The following is a 7,274-nucleotide window of genomic DNA, read 5'->3' as shown; positions in this document are numbered from 1 at the left end:
TTCTCCTCTGTCTGGCACCAGGGTCTAGCCTGTTCCTTCCTCCTTCAGCATGAGATTGCCAGAGATGTGCTGGTTCCTTGGGGCCCACTGTCTCAATGAAAGGGAGGGAGGGACACGAGTGTCTCTCTAAAATATCTTCATTACTGCCAGGATGGCTGTGCTAGGGACACCAAGAAAGAAAAAAATACAGAGACTTTGGAAATACCCGGAGAGCTTTCTTAAGTCCATCATGGAATAGTGGACCACATTTGACCCAAGATATCAAGGCCATGCAAGCATTTTGTCTTATGGTGATTGCTGGAGCCTTTCAACATTTTGACACAGTCAATGTTTAATTCATAGACCCTGGGGAAACTCTAGTCCCAGGGCACTCACCAGTGCTTTCACAGAATATCCCACAATCCCCAGCCCCAGATTCTCCAGATGGCAAGAATCTCTCCAAGAGATTCCTCTTGTAGAGAGCAGGTTTGCACTTACCCAAACTCTGAGGGAAGGAAGGGCTCTCTGAATGCATAATCCACAACGAGGGCTCCTGCTCCTCCTGACCCACTAAATTATACAAGGGCAACAGGCAGCAGGCACTGGAAGCTAAAATTAACGCTTCGTGGGGCACGCCAGATAGTTCTTATGTCTCTGGTGGAAATTTTCCATGCTCTTGTGACAGACCAGTTTCCACCGATGTCCCCATAGGGAGGGGGAAGAATTGAGTTTCTTGCTTTGTTTTTCCCACCGCATAAAAAATCGCCACGTGGGCACCGTGCTGCGCCAAAGCCCACACAGCCACGTGGGCAGCCTGCTTGGCTTTTGGTGAAAATCCCACATTCACTCAACAAATATTTATTGGTCATCTGTGATGAGCCTGGCTCTGTGCAGGATGCTGAGGGTGAAAGACAGGATGGGCTGTTGCACTTGCTGGAGCCTGGAGCCTGGAGCCTGGAGCCTGGAGCCTGGACCTCCTGGCCCCACCCCACTCCCGCCCCCAGCCCCGCCCCCAGCCCCGGGGCCACATAGTTCCTGTCCAAGTCCGATAGTCACGCAGTGTCTAAGAATTGGAAGAATTCTGAGAGAAAACAGTGCCCTACGCCATGTCAGGAGGAGCTTAAATTCCCAGCTCTCTTCCTTCCCAGCTGTGCAGTGGGAGCCAGGAGCCATTTAGATATGGCCAGAAAGGAAAAAGCAGTACCTGGTATAGGGGCCCACAGGAGAGATCAGAACGGCTGAGGCATCTTCCTTTCTCTACCCTGGGTGTAACGTTCACACCCTGAAACAGTACGCCCAAATTGTAATAGGAGCACTAGATGAACAGCTCACCAGAGTCCTGTCCACCGGGACAGAACATACCCAGCACCCCAGCTGCTAAAGGCTGTAATGTGAAAATGTGACCATCAAATTGCAGGACTTCTGTGATGTGGCCACGGTCCATCCTACCTGACTTCAAAGATGTTTTCTGAGCAGGAAGGGAGGAGCTCTCAGCTGCAGAGCACTGCCAGTGAGAGCAGGCAGGAGGAGCTGTCAGCTGCAGAGCACTCCTGAGTTCCTCCAGAAGACCGGAGTTCACCTCTTAGCAGCTGTGTCAGACATCTCACAACTGCCTGTAACTCCAGCTCCTGGGAATGTGATACCCTCTTCCTGCCTCTGTGGGAACCCGCACTTATCCATATACAAGAAACACACACACACATACACACACACAAACACACACACACACACACACACACACACACACACACACACACACACACACGGACTGACGGGTGGGGGGGGCAGGAAAGAGAGAGGGATCCATCTATAGACATATGTGTAGGTACATGTGGTTTAGTGTGTTCACATGTACATGTGTGCATGCATGAGCATATGCATGTCTATGTGCAAGTGTGGGGTCATAGAAGAGGGAGAGGGAGGAGGAGGAGGAAGAAGACAGGGAGAGGGAGGGGAGGAGAGGAGGGGAAGGGGAGAGGGAAGAGAGAGAGAGAGAGAGAGCGCTCCATCTATAGACCCGCTGTGGGGTTGTAAAGGAAACAATACACAGGGGTTGGAGGGGACAGAATGCTTCATCTATAGACCAGCTGTGGGGTTGTAAAGGAAACAATACACAGGGGTTGGAGGGGACAGAATGCTTCATCTATAGACCAGCTGTGGTGTCATAGAGGGGGTAACAGACAAGTAGAAGGCATAGGTGATATAAGGCCATGGGGCGCGGCTTCATCTTCCTAGAAACCGCACGAATTTTCTTATCTATCAACTCTGTTTCCAAAATGTCCATCTGAGCCTCAAGTTCAATGTGTACCCAATCACTGGCCAATGATATGAGGGTGAAATCTTCCACTCAGTACACCAGCTAGCCTGGCCATATTGTCTTTAAAGTCTAAAGCTTCCTAACTTCTTACCTTGTAATTAGTACTTGGTCAGGAAGAGTTGGAGATGTGACAGCTTGAATAAGAATTATCCCCCATTGCCACATATGTTAGAACTTGGTTCCTGGTTGGTGGAACTCTTTGGGAAGGATCAGGAGGTGTGGCCTTATTGGAGGAGATGTAGGCAGCCTTTGAGATTTCAAAACACCATGCCACTCCCACTTAGCACTGTCTCTCTACCTTGTGGTTGTCTCAAGATGTGAGCTCTCAGGTACTGCTTCAGGTCCACAGCTGCCAGCCAATGCCATGTTCTTCACCATGATGGCCATGGGCTGGCTAACCCTCCATAACCACAAGACCCTAATAATCTCTTACTTCTGTAAATTGCCTTGGTGACAACAGAAAATTACCTCACAGCAACAGAAAAGTAACTAAGACAGAGGATATACAAAGCACATAGACATGCATATACTCATCCATGAACACATGTTCATGTGAGCACACTCAACCACATGTACTATACATATGTTATGTGACACAGTTCCTAGGAAGACAAGAAAAAAATGTCTACTCACAGCAGATAGGGAAACAGTGACGGACCAAAGGGAGAATACCATCCAATTTGGTGAACCAATGAGTTTTATTGGGGCTACTTACAGGAACAGATGTTACTCAGAGGCAACTGCATTGTCCACACCTAGCCCAGAAAGGGTGCTGGTTCCTGAGAGTTGACACCTTAGAGACCTGAGCAACTTGCCCACAGTTGACAAGCTGGAGAATCACATCTAGGTCGCTCAGCTGCTCTGAGCCTCTTCCAAGCAGCTCTGTTTGTTTCAAAGTATCTCTCATTGACCCTTACTGCTTACATGGGCTTGGGGAAGTAGGGGCCTAGTGAATCTGGTCAGTTTCAGGGACTTCCTAAAGCTTTTGAGTTGTTTATCCTTAACTTTTAAGGAGATTCCATCCACGAACTTCTATCTCAGAGGAGACTGTTATACAACAATAAACAAGTACATGCACATGTGTACATAAACACAGAGTATTTGCTGAGGGGTCCCTACCAGCAGAAACCACAAAGGCAGCAGCAATGTGTCTTCCATTCAATCTTTGAATAAGGACATCCATCATGCCATGCCTAATTCCATTCAGGAGTGCTAGCTGCAGGGGAGTCTGGGAAACATACGCGCATATATAGGAATCAGGAAGGCATTTACTGTGCCATGCTGTTGGAGACTCTTTTTTTTTTTTAAAGATTTATTCATTTATTATATATAAGTACACTGTAGCTGTCTTCAGATACACCAGAAGAGGGCATCGGATCTCTTTACAGATGGTTGTGAGCCACCATGTGGTTGCTGGGAATTGAACTCAGGACCTCTGAGTCGGGTGCTCTTAACCGCTGAGCCATCTCTCCAGCCCGCTGTTGGAGACTCTTAAAATCTTTGTATCAAGTGCACATCTTTGTCACTGAACATATAAATACCAACAGCTGCCCACCCTCGCCCATTTGGATACTAAACACTTCCTTCTCCTGGGCGACCCGCTAGACCCTTTGTTATGCATTATATTTATCTTTCTTTTTTTCAAGCAAGCCTTTGTAAGTCCAGACCGATCTCCAACTCATGATCCACTTGCCAGAGCCTCCCTGGGTGCTGGGATCACAGGTGTATGCCGTCACATCTGTCTTATAAATCATTTTAAAAGGAAAAGTTGAGACAGGTATGGTGGTGCACACCTTTAATCCCAGTACTCAGGAGACAGAAGCAGGCAGATCTGAGTTTGAGGCCAGCCTGGTTTACAGAGTGAATTTCAGGACAGTCAGGGATACACAGAGAAACCCTGTCTCAAAAACAAACAAACAAACAAACAAACAAACAAAAAGAGAACTGTCAACCTCTTTCTGAGATAGCTATTAGCACCGCTGTGCAGATAACAGGTTTAAGGGATGTCAAATCTTATACCCTTAACACAAATACTGGGGGGAAAGGGTTGGTTTTTTGTTTTTGTTTTTGTTTTTGCTTTGTTTTGTTTTACATTATACATGCTTCCCACAAGTCACATAAACAGAGCCAGTAGTTCCAGTGCTGAGAACCTTGCTCAGGTCCTTGATACACAGAATACATAAGCGGCCCAGATTCTAACTCAAAGTCCGGGTGAGACCAAGAATAATGTTGGCTCTGGCAGGAACTCACTTTGTCACGTAAATGCCTGGCTTGGGTCCAGGAAGTGCTGAGCAGTGCCTGCCTGAGTTACAGCCTGGGCGAGCACACTGAGGATTTCCCAATCTGAAGAGCTGCATTCCTTCTTCAGTAGGCTTCTTCTAAGCGAGCGTCTCTCTGGACTGCGCATGAGTAAGGTTCGGTGCCGGAAGCGTGCAGCCCTCAGTCTGCTTCAGCCACCTTCACACGCTAGGTGTGTCATCACGATAGAAGACCAAAACCATCCTGCAAGCCAGAAGTCACGCAATCTGGCAACCCTGCACAGGGCACTGGTTTGATATTTTAAAAGATGTTATTTTTAATTATGTATGGGGCGAAGTGGGGCGGGAGGGGAGGGGGCGGGGTTTACACGTGAATGCAATGCTTACGGAGTCCAGAAGAGGGCGTCCGATCCCCTGGAGCTGGAGTTACAGGCGCATGCACGTTCTGGGAACCGAACTCAGTCCTCTGCAGGAGCAACCATGTTCTTAACTGATGAGCTCCGGCTCCTCGATGTTTTGGCTTTTGTTGTGTTTTCGTGTTGATAATGGGAGCATCTTTTCCCAGCAAGTGCAACTGCTCCAGTCTGGATTACTTAATAAGCTAACTGCTCAATCCTAAGCTAGCCGTCACCTAAACAGGAGCCACTGACAGGCAGTGTTGTTCCCTACAGTGCCCAAGGCACTAGAAACTAATTCTAAATAGATTCACTGCCACAGGCCACTCTCAGTCTTCAAAGCTTGCTGGAACCAGGTGGTAGTGGCAGCCTTTGATCTAGGGCTAGGAAGGCAGAGGAAGTCAGATTTCTGGTCTACAGAGTGAGTTCCGGTACAACCAGGGCCACAGAAGAAAAGGGGGAAAAAAGGAAGAGAGAAAGAGAAAGACAGCAGAAAGACAGAGAGAATGGGGGGCAGGGGCAGGGACAGGCAGCCCGGGCTACACAGAGAAATCCAGAAACCCTGTCTCAGAAAAAAAAGGAAAAAAGAAAGACAGAAAGATGACAGGAAGAGAGAGAGAGAGAGAGAGAGAGAGAGAGAGAGAGAGAGAGAGAGAGAGAGAGAGAAGCTTGCCTTACTCCTATCTATCAGGATGGATCAGACCTCACACTGGAGCCTGTAGGGTTGGTTTGGGGAATTTCAAGACTGTGGCACCAAAGTTGCACATTGCTGACTTGAAAGCTGGGGCCTGCATTCCAATGAATCCCTTCTGACTTCCTGTTTGGGAGTTCCCAGTCATACTGCTTTAACAGAGTCTGCCCTTTAACCTCAGGCAGAGGCAGGCAGATTTCTGAGTTCGAGGCCAGCCTAGTCTACAGTTCCAGGAGGGCCGGGGCTACACAGCAAAACCCTGACTTGAAAAAGCAACAAACAAAACAACACCAACTAAATTCTATTATTAATGATACTCCTGTTTGAAATTGTAAGTTCTTCTTGGAGCTCTTGAAGAATGCAGAAGGAAACTTGAGCAGAAGATTCAGCTCAGCAGAAAAACGGTGCCTGCTACAACCCCAAACCTGGGGTGTCCAGCATGAAACCTTCAATCATACGTGAGTAGAAGCTGAAAGGCCAGGCGGACAAGAGTTTGAGGCCATCTTGGGCTACGTGAGATTCTGTTTATAAAAAAGTAAAAGGAGAGGTGCCCAAGGCCAGCCTGGACTACATATTGAACAAAATAAATAAAGCCTAGAGAAAAATCTTTTGGCTCCCGTCACACAGGCTGTTCTGAAATGTATAGCTCTGTATCAGATCGTCCTGGCACGGGCAGAGGACGGCTGGGAGGCAGCATTACCCAACCAGACCCTGGTTTTATTTATTCCACATGGTCCCACAACGTGTTTGAACACGGCATGCTATAATTTTTCTGGTGATTTCTATGAATCATTTTTTAATTATGAATAATGTTCTCAGAGACACTCCTGCAAAATTTTACCCTAGGTTCCCTTGGCAACCCTCACATAAAACATCTCAAGAGAAGCAGCTTCCAGGATCCACACAGAAAACCAACTCCAGAGCAGAGATTCCTAAAGATCCATTAGTCATCTCTAAGCCGCCACCACCACCTGTCTCTTGATTCCTTCAAAGGAAGCCAGAGAGTGAGAACCTCAAACTGACCTAGTGAATTGTAACTCATTGGCCCAAGATAGATACATTTCAATTTCCTAACTTAATTTGGATGCATTGTCTCTTGTGACTAGGAATTCTCTTTGTGTTTAAATGATTGCCTTTCTGGCGCCCTCCCTCCGAGGGGAGCAGGGGGGTTGAGTGTTCAAGCAATCTGCTATGGGTGACTTCTTGCTTTTTAGCTCTCAATCCAAGCTGCTCAGAAATTAGAATGCTTATATGTGAGATCTCCACTTACAGTCTTCCTCTTCAGAACCCCAGAATGGATGGATCTCCAATATCAAGGAAGGTTCAGATGCTCCGGGGGATGCAGCTTATAGGAGGCCCTGGGTTCTCTCTCCAGCATGCAGAAAGCAAGCAATGTCTGAGGTATCCTTATGGACCAGAGGGTGGGGTTGATCCTGGAATTCCAGAACTTTCTTTAGGTGAATCTCTTCAGAGATCTACTGCCCTCCTTTTGTCAGAATTGGACAAAAGTAAAATATCTCCGAAGTAGATAGATAGATAGATAGATAGATAGATAGATAAGATGAGATAAGATAAACAGAAATATAAATAAGTCAGCTGTTGCTATGGGCACCAGGGTGCTGCTTAAACAGGGG

Source organism: Rattus rattus, chromosome 4, assembly GCF_011064425.1.
Source record: "Rattus rattus isolate New Zealand chromosome 4, Rrattus_CSIRO_v1, whole genome shotgun sequence".
NCBI classification, from domain to species: Eukaryota; Metazoa; Chordata; class Mammalia; order Rodentia; family Muridae; genus Rattus; species Rattus rattus.
The sequence above is the reverse complement of the archived record's forward strand: the minus strand, read 5'-3'. Positions refer to the sequence as shown.